The sequence below is a fragment of the Thamnophis elegans genome, chromosome 3 (genome assembly GCF_009769535.1).
Source record: "Thamnophis elegans isolate rThaEle1 chromosome 3, rThaEle1.pri, whole genome shotgun sequence".
NCBI lineage: Eukaryota > Metazoa > Chordata > Lepidosauria > Squamata > Colubridae > Thamnophis > Thamnophis elegans.
The window spans coordinates 107,887,862-107,908,534 of NC_045543.1; positions in this window are offsets into that span (position 1 = coordinate 107,887,862).

Here is a 20,673-nt window from a genome sequence, read left to right on the forward strand (position 1 = left end):
AACCTCAAATCATCTTCATGCTTGGGAAAAAATACCCTGCCATTAACTTCAATTAAAACTTTTTCCCAAACTGAGTTAGAAGGTATAATCTTGGTTGCTTATTGTTCAGAATGAGTCTGGAAATATTTGTTAAAATATCAACATGCTTGATGAATGGGTTCATTTACAACCCCCAGAAGACTATAGTTTCAGAGGAAGAGACCTTGGCCATTGTATTCCCTCAAGTTCACTTTTCTGTGTTCTTCGGTTGTTGCTGCAATATCACTTACTTTTTATCCATTTTTGAATTCAAAATATTTATATATTCTTGGGTAAAAATGTCTATAACAAAACCAGTACACATTAACATAATCCTTATTTGATGAAAAATAATATCGTTCTAATGAGATGCCCCTTTTACTTACACCACTCAGTTTTTGACTGCTTTTTCCTTGCCAATTTAATATAATGGTAGGTTCTGAAAATAATTGTAATAAATAATACAAAAATATGCAAATAGGGAATTTCCTATATGTTGGCTTGGCTACTCCAGTGCCTTTTCATATCTATCTGGATTTGGTACTTTTGAACATTTGAACACCAAATCCTAAATTCTGCCTATGAATTTTCTTCCTTTTTAAGAATGATGCCCATGAGTTTTTTATGACTGTTATTTGTTGACCTCCCATAACTTATTGCAAAGAAAAGAAAAGAAGAAAAGAATATCTTCTGAAACAGTTTAATAATACCCCCCTCCCCAATCAAATAATGCAAACTCCTTTCCCTGAGTATGGAGAACAGAGAAATACAGAACAGCACCAAAATGGCATCTGTTCTTTATACTAAAATGAAGAAGCTGCAGAAGGTTTGTGGAAACTTGCTGAGGTTTGTTGTCACTTAGCAGGAAGTGTTCAGGAGTTTGTGAAGAACAAAATTACAATTTGTCAAATGTTGCAAACCTCAGAGTACTCGCACAGTATCTGATTTCACTGTTTCTGTAAATAGGCATTCATTTGACATGGTTTCAAGATGACCAACTTTTTGTTTACTGGTAATACTCTGTTCTTCTAACTTTGGGGAAAAAAACATCTTTGCATATAGATAAGGCTAAACATTCTTTTTAACAGAAGTAATATTTATTTAGCTGTTTCTAGGCAACTATATTCTGCTGGAATAGAGAATCAAGGCATAATGTTTTTTGACAAGCATGTCCCATCCTATAGATTCCTGGGAACCCGCTTTTCACATAGATGTTCCTAAGATAATACCCAGCTGGTGCCCCGATATTGTCTTCAAAAGCTAAAAGCACCCAAGGAACTTAGATGCTGGTCAGAAAAAAAGAGACATCTGGATTTCCTTCCTGTAATCACAGCAGAAGGACAAGAGGTTTATGAAGAAAGAAAAATAAGAGAAAGGGCCAGAGAGATCTGATCCTTAGACACTGTGGAAACCAATAGTCATTTGGGCTACTGATGGTTTCACTAGGGAACTGATTTGGGAATAGGACCCTCTGCCTAGTTACTACATTACTGTTTCTCAAATATGGCAACTTCATTTATTTTTATCCTGCATTTATTTTTTATAAATAACTCAAGTTGCCAAACATATACTGTAAAATACTCCTTCTACTTCCTATTTGCCTTACAACAACCTTGGAAGGTGGGTTGGGCTGAGACAGAGTGACGGTTGGGCTGAGACAGTTTGACTGTTGGACCTGCTACAACTTAAATCCCTAAATAGAAATGATCCTTGGCTTCATTTGTTAAGAAAGTTACAGTTAAGTAGTGATCAATTGTGTTGTAGTATTGCAAAGCCAGAACTGAGAGTTGTTCAACAAAATCTCTTAAGTTTTACTTTTCCCTCCCTTAACTGTCTCTCATTGCTTGCCCCCCACCCAAGTGAAACCAATCGGGCAAGATGTTCCTAACAGCTAGTCCAAGGGTGGGTTGGTATATGGCCCCCTCTTTCTTTCAGCTGAGTGACCTTGAAGCAGTGTCTCAAGGAGATACAGCACTTACTTTCATTTCCTGAAGCATATTCCCCTTCATTCCCTCTCCCCACACTTCATGGCAGTCTGTTACCATATAATAGTGAAGCAAAAGCAAGTATAAGGTAGGAACTAATAGTGACTAGCCCAAGGTCACTCAGCTGGCTTTTATGGCTAAGGCAGGACTAGAACTCTTAGATTCCAGGTTTCTAATCTGATATCTTAAGCAAATAATGTTGAATTAAATAGAACTCTTTCATTGCATCAATAGAAAGCATGTTTTGTTTTATTTTATTGAAAGGACCACCTGAAATATATGCATGAATCAGATATGCATTAAAAGATTACTAAATCTAAGGAAAAATGCAAAGATGCAAAAGTTCAAATCATATTTAAAGGATGTACTTCCTCCAAGGTAAAAAAAGAAAGAAAGATACTATTGTTGAAAAAAAATTCTAGTATTTCTGAAATGTACTTTCTGGCAGAATGCCAGAATCAGATTTGAATAGACAGTGCTACATCTGCTGCTTCACCATGTTCATCAGATTGCAATAGCCAGCTTAGATGAGAAACAAAATGGGATAATTGTCTCCTACCCCAGCCCATCATTTGGATACCTTAACAAATATGGTACCATTTTGTTTATAGGTTGGTTCATACAGTTCCTTCTGTTTTTTGAGTATTCCTTATCAATAGCAGGTGTCTGAGCATTTGTGTGCTGCCAAGGCATGGAGATGGTCATCAGTTAAATAGTTTTAAATGAGAGTGGGTAAATTCACAGAAGACATGACTATTAAGAGCTGCTAATCATAACAGCTGTGTGTAATCTTCAGATTTTTTAAAAAGAATGATGATACAAACTGCCTATTGCTTTCATTTCCAGCTTTTTTAGTTGCATCTAAATAGTTGGTCAGATGCAATTTTTTATCATGTTACTATTCTTATATGGGATAGTTGGTTATCACAGAAGGCCATTTACCATGGCATTCAAACTTTGGAATATGTCCCATGTAATATTTCACGCAACGCTGAGTAAACTGAGTATAAGTACTTGGAGAAACCTATCAGTTCTTTCTTCTCTTTTTATTCCTTACTCCCTTGTTTTTAAAAGTGAGGGATTGGATATTTAACTTCTCTTTTATTTGCTGGTTTTATTTTATTGCATTTCATTCTATACATTGGCTTTGTAACTTGTGTGATTTTTAAGCTGAAAAAAATGGAACCCATCTTAAAACAGAGGCCCTTACAGAGAAATTGATGAAATGGTTTGGTGTCCTGTTCATGGAATGAGGCATGGAAATTATGTTCACTCTATAGCCTGATATAGAGTCTGCTGCATTTGTCTATCTCAACCTGGGGTCTACCAGAAGTGTGAAGGATTCACATTAGGAATTGTGGGAACTGGATTCCAACTCATTAGAAAAGAACAAAGTTCAAGAAAAAAAATGACTTTCAGAGGTCATGGGGAATGTTTTCCGAGAGATCTTCTAAAGTTGGTTCTGGTAAAGATGAAGATAGTTCAATACTTCTGCAATTATTTCAAAAATTCTCATGAGCGTATAAAAGCTTTTTGGAAGCTAAAATGTTTTTGAGAAGAGATGCTCATATATTAAATTTTATGGACGAATTTGATACACCAGATAAGATGCATTTCTGTGTGACCTCTTTAAAAGACTGAAGAAAGTAGGACATACTGAGACGTCTTTTGTTTTTAAATATATGCTTCCTATTTATTTTACATAGAGCAATAATGTTTAGTTTCTTTGTTTCAGAAACAACTGGGATTTGTTTTATGACTTGATTGATTTATAAACTTATAACAGTATAGGGAAGTTCATTTAATCTTTTTTGTTTGTAAAGAGTGAAGCCATATAAAATTGTAAATGGCAACATAAATAGATGTCAACCCAACCTTAATAATTATACTTACAAAGAATGTCCTCCTATCATCTATAAGCATAGCCTGATCAATTGAAAATAACTTAATGTTGTACATAAGAAGGGACCATAGGAACATTTTTTTGAAGTCACATAAGCATCATTGCCCAATTCCTACATGTAAGACAAATATTTTTTTAAAACATCAACAAAAAAGAGAGAATGTATTGTACAGAATTATGCAACATGAACGACAAAGAACCAGATGTTCCCTGAATCATTGCAGGGCATGTAGCAGCTACCTGTGTTGTAAAATGATAAGCTGTCAAAAGTGGGACTTAAAACCAAAGAATTAGCAGCTGTGCTTTACCTCCCCACCCTCCTCTCTAAAGTTTCACCTAATCAGTAGGAAGAGAGAACTTATCCTGCTGCTAAGTACGAATATGTCATTTGATAATAAAAAGGAATGGAACATTGAAAAGAGAATGAAGACATCTTATGCTTAGGCTTGACTTAAGTCAACTTGAACAATATTTGGCTGAAGCTTGACTGAACAACTCTTCCTTGTGCCAATAAAAATCATTTAAAGTTGCAATTATCCCTTCCCTTGGCAATGGGAAATGAACTGGAACTTTTAAAAAATGTTTGGAATATGAGCTAAGCTAAGAAATATCCTAATATATGCAACATTTTTTCCCTTTTCCTCTGCATGTTGAAAAGCTCTTGAAATCACAGTAAAGCAAAACCTTGTATTAGAACACTAGTTAGGCAGGAGATTTGATTCTGAAGGTAGGGCAAAACTTCACAGGTCCACTTGTCAGATAATTTGAGTTCTGACTACTTCATTGCATTTATTTTTCAATAGCAACCTGCTAAGAAAGGGCCTCTGTCCCAAAAGACATCATGCTTCTCTGAGCTGAAACAGGGCATAGTGCTGCCTTAGAATTGAGGTGGAAACAACCATGACTTCAAAAGAGATTGACTTTGGAGAGAAATCACAAGATCCTTCTCCCTCCCTACCATTAAAAAAATCACAGGAAAACACAGTGCACCCTAACTCTTTATTTCTGTCAGAGTATGCACATCATGACTCTATGATTTTGAGACAACCCAGGGGCAAAATATAGTACACAGAGGTTTTGTCTTTCAAACAATGGTTTATATAGAGGACCTAAATATACCTACATGTGTCAGGCAAATACTAGGAAAGCAATCAATTTTCAACTCTACATGAAGAACTACAATGGAGCTACACGAGGAGAAAGATGCACAAGGAGAGAGAGATTTCCTCACATGGCCTCCCTTATATATATAGCTTCTTAAAGTGGCAGTAATACTGCTGACTCATCCTCAGGTCATCATTTCCATTTACAGCCTTACAACAGCTGATCAACAATTACCCTGACAATTTCCTCTCTTTGGATTGTGTTACCATGCAAAAGATAGTAAGGAGAAATCAGAGATGCATGAAGCCTTTCTGCTCTAAGCAAGAAAAAAATGGAGTTATCTAGAATGGTGGTTTAGTTTAAAATCCTTATGGCAGGGCAGACATCCTGGGGAATTACTGAATCTGAAGCTCCAGTTTGTCCTAAGTCATCAACCTGAAAACTAGATGTAAATACTACATTAACTAGAATGCTGTCATCACTCATTCTTTGAAGCCCTCTCTCTTTTCAAATAGAATATCATCGTCAAATTGTGTATTTATCAAAAATGGGCATTTAAATTATGGCAATAATAATTTATTATTCGTTTTCAAACTGTAAGATACGTTGTTCATCCTGAACAGGCAGGTGTCTAAACCAACATAAGGAACTTTATAGAGATGTGAGTAGCTGTGATATGGAAATCTGAACCAAAGGCAAAACAAAGAAACAAAAAACTGTTTTTCCAAAGAGCTGCATGTGCTTGCTAAATGTAGGAGTCTAACCTTGGAACCAAAAATCAATCCCTTTAGTTCATAGAAGAGCAAACCTGAACAAATTTTAAGAAAACATAATTCCCCAGTAATCACCACATATCAGAGACGTATTCAAAATCGAGCAGAAGAATTGTTACGATTAAGTATTTCCTGTGAGCTGTTGCTGTCCAGATCTGTTTGCTTTCAGCAATTTATGTTGGATCCTGAGAAGCTGCCAGGAATGCAAATTGTGAGAGAAAGGTGCTGGTCACTTGGCTCTCCTAAATATCACTCTCACTAGCTCTTATTTCTATTAAAAAACAAAGTGACTGAATTCTCACACAATAGCTAAATCTCAGAAGGTCTTTACAATGTTCTAAACCTGGCACTTTATATAGTACATCATAAGGTTTTAAGTGCTTGTAACCCTGTGTGAAATAATCTAGTAGTGCTTAATGAACAAGATGCTTACTTTAGCTTAAGCACTTTTTAAAAATCTGAGTTTTCTTTCCTACAAAATAATTGCCTCTTCAGGATTGTTTGTAACAGAGAAGATGCTGTCAGCCTAATGTTATGTACCTCCCAGGCTCTTTGGCTCCCCCCTTAAAAAAAAGTAAATGTGAGGGCAGAGGAGACTGTCATTTTAATTACTGGCCAAGAAGATCAGTAGGAACATGTCCCCTCAAGGCACTGAACAAAACTGCTTAGCTTCAGCAAGATTGTTGTGTCACATTCATCCAAATCATATAGTAAAGTTGAATTCATCCATCCTGAACAAAGTAATGGCAACCAAATAAGTTGAAACTCCATCCAGATCTGTCTGCCAAAGTGAATTGTATTCACTTTGTTTGGGAGTTTCAACTTTCCTTGAAAGTTCAGTGCTGCCGCTTCTGGATCCATCACTGTCCCAGAAAGCATAAATGACCTGAATAACTGGGAGCACCTTTTCATACCATAAACTGATATATCTAACCAACACCCAGATGGCTGACCTTCGGGTTGGATTATTTCAATGTATAGTACCTGGGGTTAACTTCAGTAATTATTCAAAAGCTTCCCTGGGAAATACAGCTGCCAAGATCCTGAAATAGGGATGACCAATGCAATCATATGATGTCAACAGGACTTAGTTCAAAACTTTTGTATTCAACCTTAAAGCCCGAAAATATAGATCCAGGAACAATTTTCTCACCCAGACTGGCACCTGCAAATGTGGAGTGGGTGTAGTTGCCTAGAATTCCTTGGCCTGGCCAAATACCATGACACAGAGAGAAAACAGCTTTTGCACTCAAAAGTCCTGCTTGGAGCATCAGCACAAAGCACAAAAAGGAGGCTTACAGTGGCATCTCTGCTGTTGGTTGCTGTCTTAACTGCAGCATTCAGAATTTCTGTGCAGCCAGCAGTTTCAGTTTTGATTTGATTTGTTTAATTTTTATTTTAAGGGTCCACAATCCCCTGGAAAATATCATGCCTCAGTGTTTATTCATTCATTTCCCTTTACTAGTATAGATTAATATATTTCAAATTTCTTAAAAATTTCTAATTATTGGCCAACTGAGAACAATAGCAAACTTGTAAGCAGAAAAATAGAGCTAGAATAGAATACAATTCTTTATTGGCCAAGTGGGATTGAACACACAAGGAATTTGTCTTTGGTGCATATGCTTTCAATGTGCATAAAATAAAAGATACATTTGTCACGAATCCTAAGGTACAACACTTAATGATAGTCATAGGGTACAAGTAAGCAATCAAATCATACTAGGAAGCAATTAATATAAATCATAAGGATACAAGTAACAAGTTACAGTCATACAGTCATAAGTGGAAGGAGATGGGTGATAGGAACAATGAGAAGAGTAATAGTAATAGTAATGCAGGCTTAATAAATAGTTTGACAGTGTTAGACAATAGGGTCTGCAGAGAAGCTGTTTCTCATGAGGGTGGATTCAGTAAAATTATGAATGACCAGCATATGGAGCTCATGATCTGCCACTCCTATATGCATCTGTGTTGTGAGGAATCAACTGTCATTCCCAGAAGTGTTTCTATTGGTTTCTCTACCTCTGGGTTCAAGATATTTGTCCTTAACAAAGACTGTGCTGTCAGTTCTTGAACTTTACAGACATATGATAGTTGTATGTAATGGAGATGTTTTCATGGCAGATAAAAAGCTTGGGCAATTTTCTGGCAACTATCAGCCACATAAAGCTATTTTAGCCTACTTTCTTATGGATGTTTTTGCCAATATGAATGTTAAAGAAAATATATGCTGCCTACAATGAATTTAATTCCTAACAGGTGAATGAATCCTTGCCAAGATAATGTGCTTGTCATTGCTTGTGCCCTGCAATTGTAAGTAGTACATTAGAGAATGTTCTGAATGTATTCACCTTCTATAAATAGACACAATTTAAGGATTCTTTTTACACTGACAAATTCCTTCAGGTGGTTACATACATTCTGTGCATTTAGCACACTGGACTATTCATATTTATATTTTTCTTTCACCAATGACACTGGTTTCTCACACTCAAAATATGATTTCTGTTAGCTTTTGTTTTCACAGACATCTACAGTTTATGCAGTTGTGTAAAGGAATTTGGCTGTGGGAAGAAGTCTTTTATACTCCTAGAATTATTTGGTTAGTGACAATAATGGAATTGAAAAAAGAGCTGAAGATGGCAATCAAAATTATATGGAGACTTGAGAACCTTCCTACAAGAAAAGAGTTAAAATATTTAGGACTGGAGCTACACAAAAGATAGAGAGAGAGACAACTCAGGGCATGAAGTTGTATGCCAATTGTACCCATTTCTGGATCTTCTCACAATTATCCACACCTTGATCACCTCCTGTCTGGACAATTGTAATGTGATCTGAATGGGAGGGTGGCCTTAAGAGTATCTAGAATCTCTAGTTGGTTCAGAATGGAGAAAATTGAGTAGTTTTGCACAAGCTAGACTTGCACGTATGTCACCTCTCTCATGGAAGCTGCACTGGCTTCCAATCTGCTTCTAGGTATAATTCAAGGTGCTAGTTACCATCTTTAAAACACTACATGGCTTGAGGCTAGTTTATTTGAAGGAATGCCTCTCCCCTATTACATCCACTGCACCCACCAGGACAGAAAGACAGGGAATGTTATGGGTTCCTTCAATTAGAGATGTATATCTGGTGGACCATGAAGAAGGGTGGCCCCGCTCTCTATGGAACACCATTTCCTCCACGTTGGGCTCAAAGTTGACTATGACTTCCATTCTTCCAATGGATGTTGTAAACGATCCATAAAGAGTTGTAAAGCACTGTGGGGTGCTATATACGTCTAAGTGCTATTGCTGTAAGTTATACTCAGCACTTTTATGGGGCAGGCTGGCTACAACAGTTTGAGGCAGCTTTGGACATTGCATTAACATATACATCCTCCTGATGTTTGCATAATATTGCAGGTTATTTATTTGTTTAGAAAATTTATATTGCCTCCTACTCACACATGGCGAGTCAAGGCAGCATACAAGGTTACACTAGTCCATATAACTAGTGCTGTTGTTGCAGTCCTGTCACAACAGTTTCATTTGTTGTAAGCAGAAATCCACTCCTTTCTACTGTACTTTGCTGAGTTAAAACCTCAAAAATGTTTTCTTTTTCCTTATTAAGGAATGTGCATTAATTCAGAGCAGTGTTTCTCAACCCTTGCCATTTTAAGATATGTGGACTTCAATCCCCAGCCAGCTATGCAGGGAGTTGATTCAAACATCTTAAAGTTGCTCAGATGGAAAAATACTAATCAAAAGAGCTTGAAACTTTATGAATGGAAACTTTAGACTTACCACCGCTTTATACCCTGTTATATTAAAAACAGTTGAGAGATGCAAGAATTTGGGGGTGATAGATTTCTGTTTAGACTGTCACTGACCTAGGTCTTTGAGCACACAGATATCATTCTTGGAAATGTATTTGAACCTCTGCATTGTTCTTACTAGAGGTTACCTTATATATTCTACAATGTTGCTAGAAAGTTATTTGAAATTAGTTGAAGCAGCTTCAAAGAGGAATTCCTGGGCTTTAGTTTTAACAAAGTAAAATCTTATTTCTTTTCTTTAGTATTCAACCAACTTAGACATATGACCATTCTATTCAGTGACTTTGAAATGATTCCTGCAGTGCCTTATAACTTTAACAGCTGCTTATTAGACTGTTTAAAACACCAGCTCTGTCCAGTTTTCCAGAGCTACTTTCCAGATATTCTATTGCTCACAAATCCCTTTACAATTACCAGCATTTACCTCAAGTGAACCTGGACTGGAACAATTTTCCCCCTGATTTTTCTTGGCTGCTCTATATATTCATTTTTGTACAGTATATTTGGTTTTAATAGATTTTTATGATTGTTCATCACCTAGAGACACTTGTTGAGATTGAAATTGAATAAACAAACAAGTGAATAAAGACAGCTGAAGAAAGTTCCCTTCTAATATTGTATTTCAATGTGCTCAAAATCCATTATTGTAGGAATATTTTTCTGTTAGAAACCAATCCAAAGATATGATTATTTTATTTTCCAGTTTTTCTGTTTGCTGATTGAGAAATTGAAAAAAAAGTTGGGGTATGAATTATTGGAAGATTAAAACAAGTGTATCAACATTGGGAAGTAATTCCCAAACTGAGACAATTCAATGTATGTGTAATTAAAAACAAGTCCAGTTCAACTCAGTGAGCTTGTTCATGGATAAATGTCAGCAGGATTAATTATTTAATTATGACTTTAAGGGATATCAAATACCATATTATTGAAGAAAAAATGAAAGGGACCAAGATTTTGTTCAGCTTGCTGTTCATAAACCAGTAAACTATTAATATGGTCTTGACCGTAATGTTATTTAAACCCTATGTCCATACAGCAAACAGCTAAAACAATTTGAAGACCAGTGCATCAGAAGAGCATTAGGAGGTCAACTTTGTACAGAATAAACATATAGGAAAAGAAAGATAAAAAAGCAATATCTTAATAAAATATCAAATTGCAAATACATCAACCACGAAAAGCATTTCTCATTCCCAGACTATTCTCCCCCCCCCCCCCAAATGCTATAGAATACAGTGATACTTACAATAAGTCATCAAAATAATTAGGCTTTTTGTTGTGATATTGAATTTTCATTGTAACACACATTTAATCATTTATCCCCTCATTCTGCTGACACCTATAGCTGAGTACAACTTTCGGCAATGATACCACACAGGATCATGTAATTTCTCCTGTCATGGTAATCTTTGATGCCCCGTGGAAAAAAGAGAGGGTTCTACCAGATTTACAGTGCAGAAATGCAATCCAAAGTAACTTTTAATGTATCCATGTTCTACATCTAAGCAGCTTCTTTGATGCTATCAAAGCCCATTTGAAACATGAGAAAGCCAAACCCTTCGTGACAGCCTCATAATCTTCTCATGGTAAAGCCAGTTTGTGTAACTGCATCAGATTGAGATGTGTAGGATTTGCATCAAAGGAAATCATTCTAAGTGTTGATTAGCAATGGCAGCAGATAAAACTGAACTCTCTGTCAATGGATATAGAGTAAAATATACTGAAGTTATACTTGATATGTCTGACATTCAGTGACAACTAGTTTCCTGTAGTTTCTACCAGCTGAAATAATGGTACAAGTTGGCATTATGACAGGATGATACTCAGAGAGTGCCAAACTAGTTTCAAGGACTGCCTAAGACAGAAAACAAAGCAACTCAACAACCCTTTGGAGAACCTCCACAATCTCGATTTCTGATGTTTTCATACCATTATTTTCCTGCGACATGCAAATCACACTTGATGGAATTGCATAGCTATAGTCTCCTTTTTCTTGAAAATAACAGACATGGGATGGATGTAATGGAACTGGGAATGGTAGTTAGTTTTGCTTCTGAGTCACAAACCTGGGAAATAGCCTGGATGCAGTAAATCCTGCACAAGTAAAGTTCTCATGGGCAGCAGTAAGAATTTCTTTCTCAGCAGATTTACAAATTTGTAAGAGGAAAGTATTCACTTAAGTGTCAGGAATTGTGAAGTTCTTGCATTGGATTAAATTGTAAGGACATAGAGATTTCTGACACTCTGATGTTTACTGTATTTATGTACTGATTACATTGAATGTAATCATTTAATATTAGAAATACAGTACATGGTCCCTGAATATCTCTCCCATTCCTAAGATAATTGCCTTTGCACAAGTTCAACCACTGTAATCTATAGGATTTACAGTATTTATTATTTCTATCCCACATTTTAATTTGGATTGTAAATGTATTGATTTAGGAATGTGACTTTTGCTTATTTTATCCCTACACTACACAGGATATTGATGACTTTTTGAAAAGTTATCATCTTTGCTCTCTTTTATATTTATAGTAAAAATAAGATATTTCCAGAAGGAAAATTTAGATGTGATTCTACACAAGCTTATAACTGTAGCATATACCATACAAATCAATAATATCCACTCAATACTTATTAAGAAAACTCATAGTTTTATACCTAAAGAAAGCAAAGTGTGGGTCATTCATAAAATAAACCATCACTACATAATACAAATATTTTGGTATAACATATCTATGAACACTGGTTTTTGTAGATTTTTAGATTTATTGAACATTAATAGGCCGCCCTTTTCCCTGAGGGGACTCAGGGCGGCTTACAACAATGGGGGAAGGGAGTGCAAGACAAGACATAAAAGAAAAACGTGAGTAAAAAAAAATTAACCATAAAACACAACATTCACTCAACATTCGGGCGGGGTGAGAGTAAATCCTATCCCCAGGCCTGACGGGATAGCCAGATCTTGAGGGCTGTGCGGAAGGCCTGGACTGTGGTTAATAGAAAACATGATGAAACCTCATTACATTCATTGTACAAGTTCAGACATAACTTCCACTGCGAAGCTGGTGAAATTTTCATTTTCATTCAACAGCTAAGTTTTTTAAAAAGCATGTGAACTCCTAGAAGTATGGTTCAAATTAGCAGTAAACAGACAGACATATACACTATATTGCCAAAAGTATTCGCTCACACATCCAAATAATCAGAATCAGTTGTGAGCAAATACTTTTGGCAATATAGTGTATCTCATCTATGAAGCATTCATAAGAAATAACCAAGCGTTAAACAGAAGAAACAGATTACAACATTCCTCATTATTATACAACTATTAAACAATACCCAGAAAAACAAGAGGAAAGAAAACTACATGACCATAACAAGAACCAGATACAAAACCACCAAAAAATAGCACCACCCAATAAGTACACCATGTGAGGCATACCTCCATTCAAAACCAAAGAAAGAAAAACACCAACTTCATTGTAGTAGAGAAGAGGTACTTTTACTGAGTTTGAAATGATAGTATTGAAAGAAAAGCAAGATCTGAGCCAAAAGGCATGAAAATTAAATATTGAAAGTTTCCCCAAATCCCTCTCCCAGGGACCCAGGCTGAATGTCCAATTCCTATCTCACATGGTGTCATGAGGGATGCATCTTCAGGTATTGTCATACATCTAGTATCTGGGAGAGATGGCCTTGACTGGGTATAAACAACTCCATTTAACTGCGTAATAATTCATGACAGCATACCAGTGGTGGGATTCAAATAATTTAACAACCGGTTCTCTGCCTAATGACCAGTGAGTAGGCATGGCTCGGTAGTCATGCAGTTTCTGTAAGCAAGGCAATAAACATTAGGCTAGAAACAACACCAGAATGTTTCTTTCCTGCCTTCCTTACAGGATTAGCCCTGTAAAATGGAAAAAAACCAAAATGAGATTTCTTCCAACAACCGGTTCTCTGAACTGCTTGGAAAGTTACTAACCGGTTCTCCCGAATAGGTGCGAACTGGCTGAATCCCACCACTGGAGCATACCTTCCTTTTTATTGACAATGGGCCATCTTCACAGGTCTATTTTTCATTACTAATGAAATGTGTGTACATGTAAAATCAAATTCAGAGAACTCTTAAATCTCAACATTCCAACTTTGAGCTACATATTATCTGCAACCAAAATTTATTTCACTGAAATGTTTATTATTCTGGTTTGTTGCATAGCCAGCTAAATGTTCAGACTGGATTTGGCATTTTTATCTGCCTATCCAGTCCTTCCCAAGTACCTGGGATAGGCAGATGTTGATGTTTGATGGTATTAGAGGTATTGTCACAGAATATAAGCTGTTCCAAATAAAGCTGTCTTTTATAATTGACCCATGATGAATTTGCCAATGCCAATGTGTTCAGTGAGGCTTTAGTTGTTCTGGGATTACTGTTGGTACTATCTTTGCTTTCTTTTGCCACAGTTGTTCTATTTCTGTCTTCAGATCTTTGTATTTTGTTATCTTCTCCAGTTCTTTCTCTTCTATTCAGTTGTCTCCAGGTAATGCCATGACCACTATCCAGACCCTTTCTGTCTTTTTTATCAACGCTTGTTAAAACTAGGTGCTTGTCTGTTTGAATTCTAAAGTCTCAGAGCACTTTTTTCATTTTCTATTACTTTCACTATTTTATGGTCCCACCAATTCTTGCTTACAGTCAAATGGTAGTTCTTGCAGATCTTCTAATGCATCATTAATATTATTATGATTCACTGCATAATTAGCCAGGTGTTCAGACTGGATTTGGCATTTTTGTCCACATAGCAAATCCTTCCCAAGGAACTGGAGTAGACAGATGTGGATATTTGATGGTCTTAAAGATATTGTTGCTAGATATAAACTGTTTATTATTATTATTGAAATATTATTTTAATTCTGTCATTTCTATGTTGAATGTTGGTGATTATTTCTTTTTAAAAAAACATGTAGTGTTCCACAATGATTTCTCCTTTGGAAAAACTCCTCCTCCTAAATTTACTTCCTCTAGCGAGAGAGTCTGCTCATGGCACTGTCTGTGCAATGAAATAATGATGTTTGGGTCACATGGTGCTACTAGATAGGAATATATCTATGAATCCACCATCTATGTCACACAGTGACGTGCGGTGAGGTTTATGGCTGGTGAGGCCATACACAGTGGTGGGTTTCAATTTTTTTTAGACTTGTGGACTTCAACTCCCAGAATTGCACAACCAGGCATGCTCAATTCCAATTTAAAGCGACAACATTTGTTTTTTTCCTTTGCGAAAAGTTTCCTTCATTCTTTTTCTTCTCCGTCCCTCTCCTTCCTCCCCCTCTCCCTCCCTCCCCCTCTCTCAAACAGACACACGCACACAGAGAAGTTGGATTGAACTATTTCTCCTACCCCCTTCCCTCTTTCTCTCTCACTCTCTCTCAAACAAACACAAACACAGAAGTTGGATTGGATATATGCCTCACCTACGTCAGGAATTTTTAGGCTTTTAACCCTTGCTTAACTCTGCTCGAGTGATCATAAAACGCCTAAAGTCAGACTAGATGAGGCACGTCATTCTCCTGCCTCCTCCTGTAGAGGGCGCTTTTTAGAGGCTTTTTTAAACAGTTAAGCAGAGTCATCCTCAGTGACTCTGGCAGCAACTAGCTCAGCCTGACCTCAGCTCTTGCCTTTTTCCTTTTACATTTTTTAATTTATTTTCATGATGCCAGTGGTGGGGCTCTGCCTCCCCTGCCTCCCCTGACTGCACATCCCTGATGTCACACTTTTTCTTTGTTCCATCTAACAGCATGTGATATAACATTTTATGTCCATGAATTTTCATTCTGGTGGGTTGATCAGTTGATATACAAGAACAAATTAAGGAGAAAATTAAAATTACCACTGAAATATCCCACTGAGGCAGAATCAGATGTAAGAATTGCAACTGAAACAGAAGGTTAATTCCAAGTGCTTTGGAAAACTTTGTAGTGGAGAACTACCGGCAAGGTCTTTTTTAAAGAGATGGTGACAAGTAAGCGTTTCTGAAGGAAGCAGCATTTACAGATTTATGAAACCTTAGAAATTTGAAAATACTTTTTCTTACAAACACATACATACACATATATAAATCTTAGCATTACAAAACCTGAAAACCTGGAACCCAGGTGAAATATTTAGCTTAACATGTGAAGCAGGGTCCTGCCTAATCCTTACTTGAGATGCTATGGATTCTATTTGAGTCCCCCAATTCCCCACCCTCAGTTTAGTATGCTAATAGCATCATATTATAATGATAATAAATCTTTACAGCTATCTCTCCCACATTGCTGCAAACGACTCCACATGACAATCAATGTCATGCTTTCCTTTTTTTCTGGATTATTCTCCTTGTTAATTTCACACATTTCACCCCAAGCAAGAAAAATAATAATAAAAATATCAGCTCTCCTTGTCTTCTAACAGACATGAGCACACAATTTTCTCAACTCAAGCTTGAGCACATGGTAAATATTGAATATAAATGGGCATAGGATTTTTTTCCCAAAGAACAAGCTCCCCCAGCCTTGGAGAAATAAGTAAATTTGGAGGATTATTAGACATCCTCATTGCTATCAAGCTCAAATCAATCAAAGGGTGTTGGAAAAGGTTTTCAAAACAACACAAATGCTTGGCATTGTTCACTCAGATGAGTTAATATATTAATAAATTGCTTCAGTGACAGCCTTGCCTCACAATATACTTTAAACGTTTTAAAGCCTCCCCCCACTTTTGCTACTTATGTCAAATACAGTGTGATTTAATTCCTTAAAACACACAGAGACAAAAAAACCAAGTCAGAAGTTTCTCCAAATTATGGCCAAAAAGGAGGACAAGATGCATATAAAAATCAGGTGGCATTTGAATTATACCTCGTGGCTGTCAATTTTTTTGATCATACTCTGAGAACATTGCTAACCCCAGATGAGAACACAAGCAGTGCTGTAATAGGCATTTAATTTCTAAACAGAAAACTCCTGGGATTTAGTTTCACCCCCATTCAGTGGTCATAGTTCCAAATTTGGAATATCTGATTCCTAATCTCAACTGTGTGTGGTACAGTTTGTATAGTGATATATGCTTTACATATGAAAGGGCATTGGCCTTATTGAGCTAAGTCCTATTAATATTCAAAATAGATTTTGAAATTGCACCACAGCAAACCAAAGCCATATAAAGCCCTATTCACACTGATAATGTAGTTTATAGTAAATCCAAAAGTTTTGCTTTAGCTCTTTCCACAGAGTCCCATGTTACTTCACAATGTGTCCCTTGATGAGGAACCAAAATGTACCTGCTGTCTGCAGATGGGCAAACATTTCCATTTCAATTTGCCTCCATTTCTGATCTTTATAGTCTTAGCTTTGAGCCATCCCATTTCTGTATTATTCTTTATGTATTGAGCTGCCACAAAAATCTGTGTATATACATTTATTCTAATGTATCCATCAACTCCTAGACAAATTTGTGCTTAATGTGCATTATTTTTCAAGCAGTTTCCATTAATATGCAATTTGTGTCAATTTAAAGGATACATGTATGTCTATGAGCATTTTTCCTTAATGTGCACAACTGAATACCCTTGGAAAAACAATAACAAAGACACACAAGGGACAACCAAACTTTAATTCAATGCAGCTTAATTGCATTGAAGATGTGAAATCAGGTGAATTCATATTAGCATAAACTTCGACCAAACGTTTCCTTCACCCTCTAGCTCTTCCACCTAGCAACATATATGTTTGACTTTAGGCAGCTGAATCAAGTGTTTTATAATCTGGAGTTTAATTTGGTGGACCATTTGATATCTTAAAATTGCATAGCTTTCCTAAACCACAAAGATTTAAGCATTAGGTTTTAAACACTTTTTAACTAGAAACTCAACTTGGTCGATGGGAACCTCCAGTTAATAACTTTGAAAAATTTATGCAGTGGGACAAATGACTTAGTGCAATTGCAGATCATGTCAGAAGTAAAGATCTTGTGAGGTACTAAAGTTCTAGCATTCAGCTTCTGATTCAGTGGTTACCTTCTGGCTAGCATTTTTCTAGACAAACTTTCATTTTAATTTTTACATCTGCCCTCATAAAACATGATTATCTCTATCGTATCCTTGGTTCTTTTGCTGCTTGATCTGTAGAAAAGGACTGTAATTTTTTATGCTCTCTAAGGAAGAGCTATTCAAATCATGATCTCTCTTTCTATCTCTCAATCTAGCTGTTTATCAGCTACATTGCTGCCACCACGCTGCAGCTGTTTCAGGTCAAAATGTGAAATACTGAATAAAACTCATAAACAGCAGGGGGACAAACCTTATGGACTTTGCTGCTTTTTCCTTTCATTTCATTGCAGGAAAACAGGAATTGAAACCCATAGAATTTTAAAGAAATAGAAAACAGAATGTTTTTACCAACTTAAACTACCTGGACATAATTTTTATGTAGACATCTCCAGTTAGATTGCAAAAGTATTTTTCACTCTACTTAAAAGAGGTTATTCATAAATTTATTTATTTATTTAGTTTGTAAAAAATGTATGAGATAATAGGTATAAGTATAAACATGAACATAAACATAGGAAATGGGTACGAATAAATGGGGACAATAGGAGAGGGATGGTAGGCATGCTGGTGCATTTATGCACGCCCCCTACAGACCTTTTAGGAAAGGGGTGAGATCCACTCTAGACAGTTTAAGGTTAAAGTTATGGGGGTATGAGGATGTAACAACAGGTAGTGCATTCTAGGCATTGAGCACTCTGTTGCTGAAGTCATATTTTGTGCAATCAAATTTGGAGTGGTTTACATTGAGTTTGTATCTATTGTTTGGCCATGTATTATTGTGGTTGAAGCTGAAGAAGTCATTGACAGGTAGGACATTGTAGCAGACAGTTTTGTGAACTATGCTTAGGTTGACCTTAATTGGTGTAGTTGTAGGTTGTCCAAGCCCAAAATTTCAAGTCCGGTGGCGTAAGGTATTCTATTGTGAGCGGAGGAGTGGAGTACTTTTCTCATGAAGTACCTCTGGACTTGCTTGATTGTATTAATGTCTGATACACAGTGTAGATTCCAGGCAAATGAACTATATTCGAGAATAGGTCTGGCAAAAGTTTTGTATGCTCTAGTTTGCAGTATAATGTTACTGGAGAAGAAGTTTCGCAAAATAAGGTTAACAACTCTTAATGCTTTTTGGCAATGCTGTTATAGTAAGCTCTGGGACGTAGATTGTTTCAGATGAGTACTCATAGGTCTTTGACTCAGTGAGGGTCATCTACGAGGTCATATCCTCCCAGCTAGTAGTTGATGTTCTTATTTTTGTTGCCAATTTGCTTCTGAGAATTCAGTGCAAAATTAGGATGACTTTGTCTTTATCCTTTTCTAAAATAATTATTTTAGAGCAGGCTATACTGTTGTAGTGCAATTTTTTTCTGATTCCAAAGTTTTACTTGATCTTTTCCTAGCAGAACAGGGTTTGGTAGAGACTACTTGAAAACAATAACAAGAGCTGAAACAAAAACTAAATATTTACATTTATACAATTAAATCTATTAATATGATTATTATAATTCTATGCATAAACAGAAGTGTTTAATCATGTGAAGTGTTAATACCACTTTATAATGCCTTGGTAAGGCCACACTTGGAATACTGCATTCAGTTTTGGTCACCATGATGTAGAAAAGATGTGGAGACTCTAGAAAGAATGCAGAGAAGAGCAACAAAGATGATTAGGGGATTTGAGACTAAAACATATGAAGAACGGTTGCAGGAACTGGGTATGTCTAGTTTAATAGAAAGAAGGACTAGGGGACACATGATATCAATGTTCCAATATCTCAGGGGTTGCCACTAAGAAGAGGGAGCCAAACTATTCTCCAAAGCATCTGAGAGCAGAATAAGAAGCAATGGGTGGGAACTAATCAAGGAGAGAAGCATCTTAGAACTGAGGAGAAATTTCCTGACAGTTAGAACAATTAATCAGTGGAACAGCTTGCCTCTAGAAGTTGTAAATGCCCCAACACTGGAAATCTTTAAGAAGATGTTGGATAGCCATTTGTTTGAAATGGTATAGGGTTTCCTGACTAGGCAGGGGGTTGGACTAGAAGACCTCCAAGGTCCCTTCCAACTCTGTTGTTGTATTGTATTGTATTATTAAGACATATATTTAATCTTTTTTCTTCTATCCCAAATTATTATTTGGAAGTAGCTTTTGTAGTGATAAGCTGAATAGTACTGAACTGCGGTTGGTGCAAAATGATAGAAAAGAACCAAACTTCATTTAGACCTCAGTGGATCTGAGTTGGTGATGACTGACCAAGGAAAGGAAAATTGAATTATGGTGTATAGCTCAGTAAAAAAGGTCAATCTTGTGTTCATTCAAATGCAAATTGATTGCTTGGAGTTATAAGAATAGGTTTTCCTCCCCCTTTTGTGATGCACCCAGTAACAGTATTAGAATAGAATAGAATAATGAAGTTGGAAGGGACCTTGGAGGTCTTCTAGTCCAGCCCCCTGCTTAGGCAGGAAACCCTACACCACTTCAGACAAACAATTATCCAACATCTTCTTAAAAACCTCCAGTGTTAGAGCATTCACAATTTCTGGAGGCAATTTATTCCACTAATTAATTGTTCTAACTGTTAGGAAATTTCTCCTTAGTTCTAAGTTGCTTCTCTGCTTGATTAGTTTCCACCCATTGCTTCTTGTTCTACCCTCAGGTGCTTTGGATAATAGTTTGACTCCCTCTTCTTTGTGGAAACCCCTGAGATATTGGAACACTGCTATCATCTCTGCCCTAGTTCTTCATTTCATTAAACTAGACATACCCAGTTCCTGCAACTGTTTTTCATATGTTTTAGTTTCCAGTCTCTTCTCTGCACTCTTTCTAGAGTCTCAACATCTTTTTTACATCGTGGCAACCAAAACTGAATGCAATATTCCAAGTGTGGCTTACCAAGGCATTATAAAGTGGTATTAACATTTCAAGTGACCTTGATTCTATTCCTCTGTTTATGCAGCCTAGAACTGT